Consider the following 15,382-nt stretch of genomic DNA (forward strand, 5'->3'; position numbering starts at 1 on the left):
GGAACTTAGCCTTTAGTGTCTGTTCAAATGCATAAGATATATGTAATTAATAATAAATTTAAAATATTATGGGTATCATGTGAATATGTTAGATGCTCTGTACTAAAAAAAAAAAACCAAAAAACAACAGTCTAATTTAATAAAGTATTATAGAACCGAAGTTATGTGTCTTGCTAGTTCATTTGTTTCTTTTAATGGTGACCTCATAGCCATAATGAAGCATAAGAGATCAATAAAAAGCCAGACAAAAAGTAAATACATTGATTTGGGGGGGGCGTTGTAGTGGCAATCAAGCCATAGTGTTTTCATTCTCTGGACCCTTCTAAATTGGATTTGCTTCTGTTTACATTCTAGATCATTTAGCAAATTTAAAAAAAATCCTACTATCTAAACTTTTTCTAGAATGCTGTCTCCATTTCCTCGCTTCAACCAAAACCTGACCTAAACTTGATAATGCTACCTATCCTGAGATCCTCCCCCACACTTTTAGCCATGAATGAATAAAGAGGTGCCAGTGTTTTCCTCACTCCTTTCTATATTGAAACCATCACCCTGTTTTTATCAATACCTGCTCCATTTTTGATCTCGTGCCATTCAGTTGTAATGTCTTCTTCCCATTTATTTGTCTTTATCGGCTCTTTTCTTTTCTCCATTGACTTATGCCTACTGGTATCACAACATTCTTTGATCACCCTTCTCTAGGTTCTTAACACTCAAGTTAATATGCTTTTTAACCATCCCCTCATATGACCTAGACCTCTTCAATTCCAAAGTCCTCTACTTTTTTGTATAAAGACATACACATACATGTCTTCACACAAACATCTCCTGTTCTTAGGAGCTGTGTCTCCTCCAGCTCACCCCCCCTCAGCTCTCACTGAGCTCTTACCCCTTTTAGATTAGATAGCTGGCAGTTACATCATTAATTTCACATACCTATAGATGTGTTTCTTACTCAATCTGACCTTCTACCTGCCATGTGTGCCATTTCAATTTCAAATCTAGAATAATCTTTTCCATTTTTTTTTTCCTAAGTGCTGAGCATTGCTGAAAAGGGTCAAGTAACCAGGGTAATTGTATCTATTATAAACAAATGCTAATTAATATCAGTTAATATCCTAATATTGTTTTGCTGTCCTGTTAGTCTCTACTTGGTATATGGGAAAACCTTTACTTCAACTTGCTTAGAGTGCAGCTTCATGGAAACATTTTGGAGGGGCATTTATATTCATTGAAACATTATTTGTATTTATCCCAAGACAATTGTCAGACAAGTGTACAAATACATGTTTTTATTTGCATATAGGGAATGTATTAAATTATTTTATATAGCTATAATGGAATAGCATGCAGCCATGAAATACATTTTATATTAACTAATATGGCAAGAGCTTTGTGATATTACTGAGTGAAATGAAATATTACAAACTGGAAAATTACATGCAATTACATACATGTATATATAGCTAATATTACATGTAATCATACATATATGTTTCTTGTGTTGAATATGAGTAACTACACACAAGTTTGGGAAAATGTCTGCTAAATAGTTAATGATTCTTTTGTTGGAATTTTGCATGTTGGTACTTTTTTTGATACTTTTTTCTATATGAATTTACTTCTTTATGCTTTTCAGTATAACTTAAAATCCCTGTATGAATATATATTATTATAAGAAAAATAACACAGTTAAACTACATTAATTTTGAGGAAACTAGTTAGATATAACTGTTTTAATTTCTCATTTCTCTTTTGTCTCTAAACAAAATAGAATTAATTTTCTGACTCCAACTATTCTACTAAGAGTGTTCTTGTAAAGCTCAATTACTAATGATCTTACCATCAAACACACTGATGCTTTATTCTTGGACAGCTCTCAAAGGAGTCTGGCTTCCTCATTTCCTCCCATACAATCTTGCTATTTGTCCATCTAGTGGACTGTGACTATTGTCTTCTTTTTATGGATGAGTTTTCTGATAGCATTACAGTCAGCAATGATTCTCACTCTCATATGCATTGCCATGGAACTTTTTAAAAAAGCATTCCTAAAGCATGTTTCTATGAATTGATTGTATATGGGTCTCGGTGCAATTTAACTATAACACACCATAGTGACCAAAGGCATAGACTTTGGAGCATGACAATCAAGGGAATAGTGCAAAATTAATAACTACCTGTATTCCAGATGAATGCCAAACTCCTTGTCTTGGTCAAATTAATGTCAGAGATAGAAAAATTTTAGGAGAATGTGGCTATTCATTTGTGGCTAATAGAGTATTGGGAAGATCAGTGTAATTGTGAACGAGAAATGGTTTCAAGGGAAGGTTGAAATGACATCCTGGAGGAAGGGCCTGGAGTGGCAAACTAATTTATTGGTAATGTCCTTTCTGTTGTGCAAAGGGAGACCATCATAATCAGAATTTTAGCAACTTAACACTGACGTCTGTATGACTAAAGGAAAAGAGAGTTAGAAATCTCTCTTAGGAGGCTATTTTGGATTAATGTCCAAAATAGACCGGTAGAACTGGGAGTGAGAAGGAGATAGCACTTCATCTAAAACCTTACTTCATTCACCCACTAACAAATATGTGATACGCACATAATCAATGCAGGTATGGTGACTAGCTATGAGGCACCAAGAAGAGGAAGTTCAAGTCTGGAGTTGTAAATCTAAGCAAAGGAGAGGGTAGTGATGCATTTAAAATCACAGGCATGGGAGAATACAAATTTGGAAGGGAAATTAATAAATTCTCATCTACCCCTGTGGAGTCTGAGATAACTTCAGCCTTATTTTATGGAGTAAACGGCAGGCTGCCAAGTGTGTAACTTTGATATTTAGATAATAATTTGAGAATCACTGAGTAAGGACGATATGTAAAATTGTGGGAGGGAAGTAGATTAGTGGAGAATATGTAGGCTGAAAGAAGTGCACTCTGACCATGGGACCTAGAAAATGTCTGTACTTAGGGGACAAGGAAAATAAGCTGGTGAAAGGGCTTAAGATGCAGTGATATGTAATCTGGCTTAAAGTAGCCACGCTGTTGGGGTGACCAGCTGGCTCATTTGCAAGAGCATGTGACTCTTGATCTTGGGGTTGTGAGTTTGAGCCTCGTGTTGGGTATAGAGATTACTTAAAAATAAAATCTTTAGGGGCACCCAAGTGGTTCAGTTGGTTAAGCATCTGGCTCTTGATTTCGGCTCAGGTCATGATCTCAGGGTTGTGAGATCAAGCCCCACATGGGGCTCCACTCTGGGTGTGGTGCCTGCTTAAGATTCTCTCTCTCTCTCTCCCTCTGCCCCTCCCCACTCCCTCCCTGCTCTCTAAAAAATAAATAAATAAATAAAATCTTTTTAAAAAGAAAAAAATTACTAAAGTAGCCATGCTACTAATAAAGGCAGCATACTCAGCCAAGTAGTACAGGTTTTAAAACTGGGCTACTACTTACTAACTGCCTAAATGGCAAGAAATTAGGGTTCCAGCTTTCTGTCACCCATAACTGGCTATATGACAAAAGACAAGTCAATTATTATCATTCCATCTTGGTTTTCTCAACAGTTTAATAGGTATAGACTGAATAACTCAACTGCGGGGAAGGATAAGCAAGCATTATTTTCCTCTTTAACAAGAGATTACACTGGGGAAAATTAACAAATATAGAACAAATTGTGCTAGGCTAAAAATACACTATTGGATTGGACAACAGCGTAAGTACACTTTCCATTTTGGCTTATACATCCGTAGTCATTGATATATATCAGTGTATTAATTTGTAGATATCTATATCTTTCTTTTTTTTTTAAAGATTTTATTTATTTATTTGACAGAGAGAGAGAGAGACACAGCGTGAGAGGGAACACAAGCGGGGGTGTGGGAGAGGGAGAAGCAGGCTTCTGGCGGAGCAGGGAGCCTGATGCGGGGCTCGATCCCAGGACCCTGGGGTCATGACCTGAGCTGAAGGCAGTGAGCCACCCAGGCACCTCGATATCTATATCTTTCTATGTACCATTTATCTATTTGCCAATCTATATATGTATATCAGTACTTATTAATATACCAGTTAATGTCTTGTAATTTTTAAACTGGTTGACTTTGTAATAATACCTCTACCTCACACATTTGTTAAATTGTCATGTTCAGCATCCTATTCAAAGCAAACAACTGTAGAATCAAATACATATTATTAACCACTTCAAACTTAAACATTTTTATCCCTCTCTCCATTTAATTTGCATTTATGTATTTCAGTCAACGGCCTCAAATTCCTTGGTTTAAAGAAAAAGGGAGAATTGTAGCTTATGAATAGATTACTGGTGATCATTCATACATAATATTAAATAATTTACTTAATTTTTTGTAAGTAAAAATAGAGATGGGAAGTTTTTCTATCATGGCTCTATTTTCCAAAAGAATTTTAAATATTTTACTCCATATACAATCTTATTTGGATAAGTGCATATATGAACATCTCTCTTCTTTAACTGCACCTGTGGAAACTATAATGATTTAAAGCCATGTTTCAAATCCAAGAACTTTAAGAATGTAGACCAAGAAAAATAGATTATAATGGTAATACTAAAATAAAACTATTTTTTCAATTTAAAGATAGTTTAAATTTCAGGGTAGTCTGCAAGATTCCATGATTGTGCAACTATGCATATTTTCTTTAGGTAAAACAACAAAAACTATTAATAGTTTATGAGGTATCTACTTAAAAAAAATTAATTCTCAGAAAAATCTTTTTCAATTTATGAAATGTTAAATGTTTTATCTTAGAAAATGGAGCAAAAATTCTTTGTAAATAAATCCCTTGCCTATAGGCAACTGCATCCATTAAACACTTTGTACGTAATCCATTTTATGTAGCCATCTTGCATACTCATTTTACACTCAAATATCAAAGAAAAATGAAAAACATGGGTAATAAGTGATATTTTTACAATATAAAGCTGTTATTTGAGGAAATAAGTTTTGAGAATCTTGTATAAAGAATTCATTTTTTAAAGCATCTGGTTATCTTTCTGACTAAAAATGCAATACCAATTATATTTTATAGGTAGCAATTTCTTTTTATAGTTTAAGAATTGGATCATAAAAGAAAACAACTGTGGTTAGAGTATTTTTTACGTATTTGGGGAATATAATGAGATCTGAGGCACTAAATCTGAGGAGTTAGAATTAAGGACAGAACCACATTACTGACTTCAATCATCTTTGGAGGCCATCCTTCAATATAGTTGCTTTCATGCATAGTAGAGATTCATACATAATCACTACTTCTATCATTATGAGTCTAGGTAAAGACAACTCTGATTTAAAAAAAAAGAGGTTCAAAAACATGTGCCATCTCCAAGTTAATATTCAGGTTTGATACAATATGGTAGAAAAGCTATTTTTTCTATAACTTACAAGGGGAGGCAGAAGGAGATAAGACACAAACACTCAGAAGGTAGATGGTCATGTGAAGGTAAAGGTAGGGAAATACTGCAATTCTACACTGCTGCCTTTAAGGCAGCCATGGGCCAAGGAAATTAGCTCCAAAACTGGAAGAGGCAAGGAATGGATTCTCTCCTCTGAAGCCTCTAGAAGGACAGTGGCCTGTTCATCGTGATTTTGACCCAGTGATGCAGATGTTGTACTTCTGGCTTCCAGAATTGCCAGAGAATAAATTCTGATGATTTTAAGATACCAAGTTTATGGTCATGGATTAGTCCAATCCTAGGAACTTAATAGGACCTTGTAAGCACAAAAGCAATGGAAAAATGGTGAAAAAACAAACAAGCAAACAAAACACTTGACTACATAAAATCTTAAACTTACTTATGCCAGAAATAAAAGAAAATACAAACTAGTAATATTGTTTTATTCTAAATATAACACAAGATTAATAATTCCAATATATATGTATAAAAAAACCAAAACACTAAGCCCTGATTATAACAGGGCCATTTCTAAAACAAAAAGCTCAAGGGACCATATAATACACAAATATATTTAACGTTCAACTTGAAAAGCAATCAAATAAATGCAAATAAAAGTGAGCTAATCTTTTTTGCCCCTGAATGACAAAAATCCCACACCCTATTTGTTTTTTTTCACTTTAGAGGAGGGTATTATAAATTAAGTACACTAGCATACTCATCTCAGAAGAGGAATTATACCTTCCTAGAAAACAGCTTTATATGTATATGTGTATAAGAGCTGTAAGTGTGTATTTTATTTAAAAAATAGTCTTAAGGAAGTTATCAAAATGGTTTATATAAGGTTGTTTATCATAGTGCTATTTTCAGCAGAAAAATGACTGAAAACATCTACTAATAAAAGAATAGATCTATAATCACTGTAAATGACACAATGCAATACAATGATAGTATTATTTTAAGAATAATTAATATATCACAAATTCTGTGGGTGGCAAGATTTGGTGAAATATGAATGCTTAACAAAACCTAAAATGTCAAATTGTAGACTAAATGAAAAAAAATTGTGGAAAGTAAAACAAACCAACAAAATTTATGAGAATGTATACTTAAAAAGTAAACCTAAAAGGACTCATTCTCAAATTTTGAAAGTAATTAATTCTAAATAGTAGCTATGTAGCTCAATTAGCTTTCTTATTTTTGATCTCTGGTGGTTCCACAAAGAAGTTTTTGGGGCTTTAAATTTTTTTTAAACATCTTAACTACAGAATAAAATATATATAGCACGCACTCAGATCTCACCATCAAGATTAAACCAACATTAACCTCTTGACATATTTGTTTCTGATCCATCATATTTTAAATTTTAGAAAAATGGAAAAAATAACTATATAAAAAAGTAGCTCTCCTTCTGATTCCAGAATTTACAGATATCTCAAGGTTGGTGTGTAACATTTGTAACTGGGAAACAAATTATCCAATTTTTGAACAAAATAAGTGTCAAAACAACAACCTTTGGTTAGGAAGAGGTAAATCAATAAAGAATGATAACAATTTCTAATCTATAACAAACATTTTAACTGGCAAGTTAACAAAGGAAGATGCTAAGGGAAATACCTATAAGATATTGAATAAATATCTGTTCTGCCTCCAACATTCATTCCTTGAATAAACTCAGCGAGCCACCAAATTCATGATTGCCGTATCTACCACCACCACTACTATGACTAGGGAGCTGTCTAGAAGAAAATACCGCTGCTCAGAAAGTGTCAATCTTACAAGAACTTAAAAAAACTACAGATGTTGACTTACTCAGTGTTTAGAAGTAAAGTATGTGTTGAGTGTAAATTATTTCTTCAAAATCCTTCACGCGTTATTTATCTTCTGGATTACATCTACACAAATTGACTAAGTAGGCTCTTTATGGTTAGAAGAAGAAATGCCATTGAGCGACTTTCTGCTTTGTGTTACATAGCATAAAGCAGTCATTCTCTTGTCACTCTCCCGTAAGTAAATAAATAACCATACATTCTACCCACTTTTATCACTTTAGAAGGGAAACTGGAATTTGTGGTCTCCTTTCCAGTAAGCAACAGACATAACTAGCCCTTAACAGATACAACTAATCCTAGTTTTTCTCTTGTCCATTTTCATCTCTCCGATACTTTGCTTTCTCTTTAAATAATTTCTAGGCTATCCTTTAAAAAATTGGCTAATCTTTTATCTGCGGGAAAATTATTGGTATGGAATTAAAAAACAGTTCAAATATTTGACCACACCATTCTGACACGTTAAGAAGTACACCTACTTTCTGTATCACACATGTGTATATGCTGCACGCTCCAGCAAGCCGATACTTGACAACAAAAGGGAACGACGAGACACGTAACCTTTTGCTGGGAGGTTGTGGCATGTGGTCAAACAACCATTTTACCCTAAACGGAGTGTTCATTTGTCTTTTCTGGAAAGTCAGCAGATATACATTTAGGTTCCTCTAGAATTGGTCTCTCCTTATTCTGCCTAAAGATAAAACCTGCCTTCCTTAGCCCAGTTATCTTTAAGAGTTAACATATTTTTTTTCAGACACATGTTTCAATAAACAGCGCATCGATGAAGTTTATAGTGCTAAAAGTTTTTTTGACATACGCCACCTAAAAAAAAATCCCCACTCTTTGATGTCTTTTGTTTTGTTTTGTTTTAATGACACAGTGTATGTTGGGACAATCTCTACCTAGGAGACACTATAAAAGGTTCCTTAAGACCTTTAATAGGCCAGTGTCCCCACTATAAGGGAGTGTAGGGCTTCAAAGAACAACAACAAAAAAGAACTGCTCCTCAGAGTGACTGGTCCTTCCCTCATGACATGGCTGGACATCTGTGATCCAAGCTCTAACCTCATGTGAAACAGGAAACCTGGGTGTGTCTATACTTGGCAGGTGATGTATGATATTTTATGCCACTCAGTGTTTTCCTGTTTCATAGGAATACAGTGCTTCTCTAGATTTTGTTGGACGCCAGTCCTCTGCTTCCTCAAAGGAGCCCCTCCCCTCTAGCTATTGTATCTGTAGGTTGTCAAGTATCTAGAGAATCTCTGAAGGGGCCATTCTTCAAATGGACCCTTCTGCTTTTATTAACCCCTCTACCTAAAACTCTTTTAGATTAATTTAAGGTAGGGGAGTATTTGTTTTTAGAATAGCCATTAAGATCAAGCTGGAAAAGGAATTTAGTAAGAAGACTTACATTGGTCACAGTCCAAGTTTTTTTAAAACTTTTTGCCAACATATGCAGATGCAGTCAACACATCCAGGTCTCCCCTTCTCCATGGTAGTGGGTTAAGATATTTTTGCAGACACACAAGATTCAGTAAATAGTATGTCAACTATTGTTTATAGTGCTAAAAAGTTATTCTTTAAGAATACCATCAAAAAAAAATTTTTTATTAGAGATAACCAAATACTCCGTGATACTTAAAGAGGCATGATTCCAGGTTTGATGTAATGTAATGTATGAAATCAGCAGTAAACTAGAGTCTGGCTCCAACTCTTACTAAATATGTGGTTTTTTCCAAGTCATGTAATCTTTTTGTTTGTTTGTTTTATTTGTCAAATGTCCCTCTACCTTATAAAGTTATTTTAAAAGTCGGGTGAGATAATGAATGGGAAGATGATTTGTATAAAATAAAAATAAAGTAGGTTATGCTAGCATAATGTTTCAAGAGAAGGAAAATAGCTACATCCAGCTTGTTTGCCTCTGTTTTCTTTCTAACTGACCATATTCAAACAAACATATAAGTAATATTAATATTAATATTCCATTTCAACAAAGCTGATTTTTTTTACTGCCTAATGGAAAATGATAGACTTCAAAAGTCCTTAGACATCCGATTGCAAAGAGGGAAACCTTACTATCAGTTACTGGCTGGATATATAGATATTCTTCCTGTGTTACTTTTAGTGAAAAAAAAATAGTGTGTAAAAACATACAGTTAAGCATAAAGGGCAAGTTCTTATGTATCACTTGCGTTCCTTAGAAGTATACAAAAATTTTCATTTTGATTACATTAATACTTTTTTTGGCCTCTGGGTTAAAAACAAACAAAAATAAAGCAACATTATTTAACTGTTTAATTGCTTCCATTTTGTTTGGGAAACTTAACCTCAATTTAACCTTTGTGGCTACTGTGCAGGTCAAAATCAAATGACTTTGACGATCTCAGGCTCAGAATAATAAACTCTTTAGGGGCTTTAAGCTTCTTTACCTTTAACAGGGGGAACGGAGCAGTCTTCAACTTGTTTGTGTTCGTTGATTGATAATGAGCAGTTTCTCTGTCGACATCTGTGTGGGACTATGTGAGTCGGCTTTAGCCTGCTGGGAGTTGAGAGGAGGGATAGGCAATCACAGAGGGTTTAAAAAATTGTTCTAAAGATGACATTTGGGAGGCAAATATTTTGGCCATAGGCCAATAGGGTTGTTTTTTTTTTTTTTAACTCTAAAACAAGCTTGGCACTTTACATTTTCATTTTAATCTGTTTCTACAATTCAGTGTAAGTTGACAGTTCACTATTTCTAAGTAGTGGAAACTTTCTCCAATGGCTACCTATAACAATAGGTTATTTTAAAAATATGGGATAAAGGAAAAATTCCAGTTATAGTATTTTATCCTGATTTCATCACTTCCTACAAAATCTATCAGGAATCACCTCTTATTGTCAATTATGGAATATTTGATTCTTACTTTCGTTTTCTGTTCAATTTGGCAAAAAAAAAAAAAAGCCCATGTCCAGAATGGAGATAATCTCCTGAAGAGTTAAATATTCCTTATTAACTGTAGATGAGGCAGTAGTAATAAAACTCATAGAGCTGTAGGGTTTTTCTTATCATAAAAATTTCACAGTAAAAATAAGTTCAAATATAACTCATGCCTTTTATAAGCCATTTATGCAACAAGGGGAATGCTTGTTAAATTGCAATAAACTCAAGGTTTAATAACACTATTCATTTCTTTATTCTATGCAGTCTTTAATTCTATCAATGTTCTGGTGCGTTGGGTTTTCAGGAGCACTGGTTAAAATGGAAAGCATCATTTCCTGATCCAAGGTGCTATGTTTTGGTAAGTCATCAGGAGAGCAGCTGGGTTGGAATTTCTGACTGAGAAACAGCAGGTTAGAAGCCAGGAGGACTGATTTACATGATCAGGAGCCAAGAGTCTGCTTCCAAGTGGACAGGAGGACTTGACGCCGATACACATGGTCAGAAGAACTGACTCCAGGATAAGCAGCGTGTTCTCATTTATCCCTAAGTGAGGACATCTATGCTTAAGTGAAGACAGGGAGACTGTTTTTGAGCCAGAAGGCTGACTCAAGAAAACTATATTTCTTTATAGCTTGAAAGGCTATCCATGGAGCAGAGGTCCCGCACAAACCATGCTACACATCTAGTGACCGCCCCAGTACTCTTTACACAAAACTTATTATTACATGACTCATCTAGCCTCACCACATACTGAGCTTCCCCTGAGCAGCAAAAGCAGTTTGTTGTATCCTGAGAGCAATTAGTATGAATCCTTGGGTCACTGAATCTACAGAATTCTTTCAAGGATTAGGAGCTCTCCTCTGATTAACCTAGAACAAGAGCTCAGACCTTCTTGTCTCCCTTTGAGCTGCTAGTTAGACAATGAAGTTCAAGAATGTGATTCAAGGTCCACACAATAAGATAAACCAATTGCAGAGAACATATCCTATAGTTATTCCTGGTACCACAACTGGAGAAATTTCTTCTTAGGGTCCTGAGAAATTTGATGTCACATATTCTTACAATAAATAAAACCTTGAAAATAATATGGCTTTTAAAAATAACATTCTATAATTCGAGAAAAGTAATTCTATTAGGGGTCAAAATGATACACAACTGTTTGAACATTCAGGTCAATCCAAGAATAGACTCTTATGGAGTGCCTTTAGAGCGGATGGAAAGCAAATGCTCCATCCCCAATGTCACTGCTCTCTGGAGGGTTTTGGTATGTACTGAGCAGGAGTACAATCAACATTAGATCACTTGACTATTACCTGGTGGACGGTGATTCTTTGGTGCTGCTAAGATAGAGTATCAGATAATATAGTCATCCATGGGGAAGTAGGCCGGATAATCAGTTATGAGGGATAAAATATGGAAAAACCATTGACACAAATAGAAGAATACTGGCCTCCATAAAAAGGCAAACCACAGAATAACGCAGGAGGAATGAGGCTTTTGTTTTTGTTTTTTTCCCCAGATGTGATATTGAGTCTGCTGTAGCATATACAACAAAATGGGGCAAACATTTAAGATCCATTGTTGAAAGTGAAGTCTCATCATAAATTATGAACCTGCCAGAAAAGTACTGCTTACCTAAGATATTTCCTTTGTTCTTGAAGAATATTTATCTTTTATGAAAACCAAATTTTCCCATATATATATATATATATATATATATATATATATATATATATATATTAGAAAAACAAGTTCTCGCATAGTAATTCTGGATGACAAACATTAAAAGTCTCTGTTATACAATGAAGAATCAAGACATGTTGGATGATATAAAATACATTATTTTACTCTCCTACCCATTTAGAGAAATTGCATTATATAAACTCATCAATTTATTTTAAAATGCCAAAAGTGTGAACTTAGATAAAGTTGAATAAGAGATCTTGGCTCTGAAAGCTTTAGTAAATATTTCCTTTGTGCTTCAGTAACAGATGCTTTCTACAGAGGCTAAATGCAAGTTCTGGTAAAGAGTAAACTTCTTTTTTTTTTAAAGATTTTATTTATTTGACAGAGAGATAGAGCGAGCACAAGCAGGCAGAGTGGCTGGCAGAGGCAGAGGGAGAAGCAGACTCCCTGCTGAGCAGGGAGCCCAATGTGGGACTTGGTCCCAGGACCCTGGGATCATGACCTGAGCCGAAGGCAGACGTTTAACCGACAGAGCCACCCAGGCGCCCAAGAGTAGACTTTTAAGACTTTTTATAGCATTAGTTAAATTATACAGTAAATATTTACTGAGGAGCTACTATTGCGGGGTATGGAGATACAAGATTAGGAGGACAGATTGAACCCCAGCCCTCACAGAGTTTCTAATTTAGTGGAGAGAAAGTCCAAAAAAAACAAAATCTATGATAAGGTTTGCAAAGTGTCTATTAGATTAAGTGACCTAGTTATCACCTAGTTATTTGTAACTTTGATGAGCTAATTTTTGCAGAGACAAAAAAGTATGCAAAACAGGTACAGGTGTACAACCTAGGTATTATATGTGTGTGTATGTATATTTACATTATAGTTAGATATAGATATATAATGCATGTATTGAGTATGTATCATATGTGTTCATATATATAAATACATGTATGTAGGTACCTACATATAGTAGCATATTTAGCTGTGAAAGGAAGCAGAGAAAAGGGGGAGTGGTAGCTGGTGGGATGTGAGGGCTAGAGGGAAGTTTTAGATGGAAGAGAATTGTAAAATCATGTTAGGAACCGTCTGGTATAGAAGTTAAGTAGCCTATAGAAGGCTACAGGAGTGAAGGCAGAGGGAGAGCTGCAAGAAGAGAGAATGTGGTCCAGGACAGAAGTTGAACAGGAGGAAGAAAACCTTTGCAGCTGTGTCAAGGAATAATTCTGTGTCACGGAATAAGAAAATTACAAGTGATGAGACCCTTATATTTATCCATTGAGTGGCAGAAAGTTGATATGGTTCTCATTTGATGGCTATAATTTTCCCACTGTGGTAGGTGGCTAAATTATCTCTGAGAGGGAGGGAAAGGCTGCAAGTAAGAAAGATAAGTACATTTTGAAATGACTGCTGAGGAGAAAGGCAGAAACAGGTGATGAGGAAAACTAAGAACCACGGGGCAGAATCACAGCCTGTTTGGTGCTGGTCATCATGAGTGTGTACTGTTGCCAACTTACATCATTTTGTGATCTTCTCTAGCAGTTTCCAGTGGAAGCTTGGAGATGACAGGCGGTTCAAATGATCCAAGACTGGGGTTTAGCAGAAAGAAGCAGGGGAGATGAACTGGCCCAGAGGAATGAGGTGTTATCTTGATAGTGAATGATAAGTTAAACAAGGAAGATTGTCAAGAAATGGAAACATGGTAACCATTGAGAAAATAGAATCATCGGGGCTCTTTGCATGTGGGAATGAGACAAAGAACTGAACTGCTCTACTGGGAATCGCTGAATGAGAGTGCCCAAACGAAGGAGGCTGTGATAGACTTAGTCGTCTCAATCTTTTATTCCAAACCCCTCATGGTGATGACAAGGCCCATATGTGAGTAAGGAACTTAGTCACTGAGGCTGAGACAAATGGAGATGAGCCCAAGGAACTGAGAGGGCAGGTTGTCAGCTGAGCAAAAACAAAGACATTGAATTTGCATAAGATAGCAATAAGATTTGGACGGGAAAAAAATGACCTAAATTGGGTGCTAAAACTTTCAGTAAATAACAGGAAATGATTTAAAAATCAATGAAACTAACTAGGAAAAAGAATGAAGGGAGACAAAGCCTAGTGCATGGCCAAAAATTAGAAGGACTTGTTCCTAAGAGTTGAGGTGCAGTGGCTTAGGGACTTTCCTGAGAATTGAATCCAGAGGGCAATGACCCATAATAATCCAGCGTGAATTTTAAATAATATGCATTTCACGAAAATCCTTACATACTTCTAGATATCTCTACTTCAAACATTTTTAGAACACTTCTATTTTAGTTGGACAATTGTAAAGTGTACATATTTTAAGTGCCAGATGACAAATCGTTATAAAATGGACATAACATGTAACCACCACCCAATCCAGATATAAAAGATATCCAGTATCCCGGCAGCTTGCCTCTGCTGCCTGCCAGTCATTAGCTACCCATCTAGAGACGTAATTGCCAACCTGGTTTTTATCATCATGGGTTAGTTTTGTCTATTTTTGCCGCCACCATGACCGTGTCTCTTGGCCTACGCATATGTACGAAAAGGCATTTATAAGAGGTTCATGACAGCATTATTTCTAATGGCCTTCTTCACATTTTAATGAAGTAAAATTTGACAAGGACTTCCTCTATGAAAGCTGCATGTCTTGTTGAGTTCTATTTTTGACTGGAGACCATGGCAAAGTGAAAGGTAGATTGAATTAAGATGAGGCTCCAAAGCTTTAACTTGAAAGTAGATCATCATGGAGTGAAGTACCCAGGAACACTAAGGACCTGGCATGGGCAGGCCTTGGCTCAAAGGTGAAAAATAATAAAGCAAATAGAAATAACAATCAATATTTTAGAACACTTACCATCATGTAGACCTTCCTTTAATAGCTACATATATATTATCTCTGCTACCTTCACAACCACTCCGGAAGGCTGCTATTCTTTTACCCCCACATTATACCTGACTAAACTGAGGCATAAAGAATTAAGATTTTTGGAAAGCTTACTCCTGTCTCCACCGGTTTCCATGGCTACCTTCATCCACAGGCAATACTCCCTCATGGCCAGGCTCCTCTTCAACACTGAACCTTGACCCTCTCACAAAGATTGTGGAATTTCAACCAGAAATGCACAGAAACACATCTGCTATGCCACGAGAACTCTGTTGAAACTTGAGACCTAAAGAAGTATTCAAATTTACAGTCTTTGGTGATTATCTCTGGAGTCTACATCATCCCTTCTCTCTGGTGTAACCTAGAAAACTTCAGAGGTTGATCTCCCCTGTGTTCTTGCTGTATTATTTCCATTGATTGCAAAACTCCTATAATTTTATTCTGAGGTCACAGTCATCATCAGTTTCAGTATGAGAACCAATATTGCTAAAGAGAAAGAGGAAGGATGCCTAGAGATTGGCAGCCATACCAAAGTCACATCCAAAAATAAGAAGAGAAACATTCTGCAACATGTTTTCTGAGATTTAAACAATTGCCAACGGGTAATATAGGCAAAAC

General features: G+C 35.6%; 1 protein-coding gene across 1 annotated transcript in view; it reads right to left on the reverse strand.

Moving 5' to 3' along the window:
• SEMA3A (semaphorin 3A) overlaps window positions 1-15,382 on the reverse strand; it is a 463,873-nt gene that overhangs the window by 244,828 nt on the left and 203,663 nt on the right. The window lies entirely within an intron of this gene.

Source organism: Zalophus californianus, chromosome 12 (genome assembly GCF_009762305.2).
Source record: "Zalophus californianus isolate mZalCal1 chromosome 12, mZalCal1.pri.v2, whole genome shotgun sequence".
NCBI lineage: Eukaryota > Metazoa > Chordata > Mammalia > Carnivora > Otariidae > Zalophus > Zalophus californianus.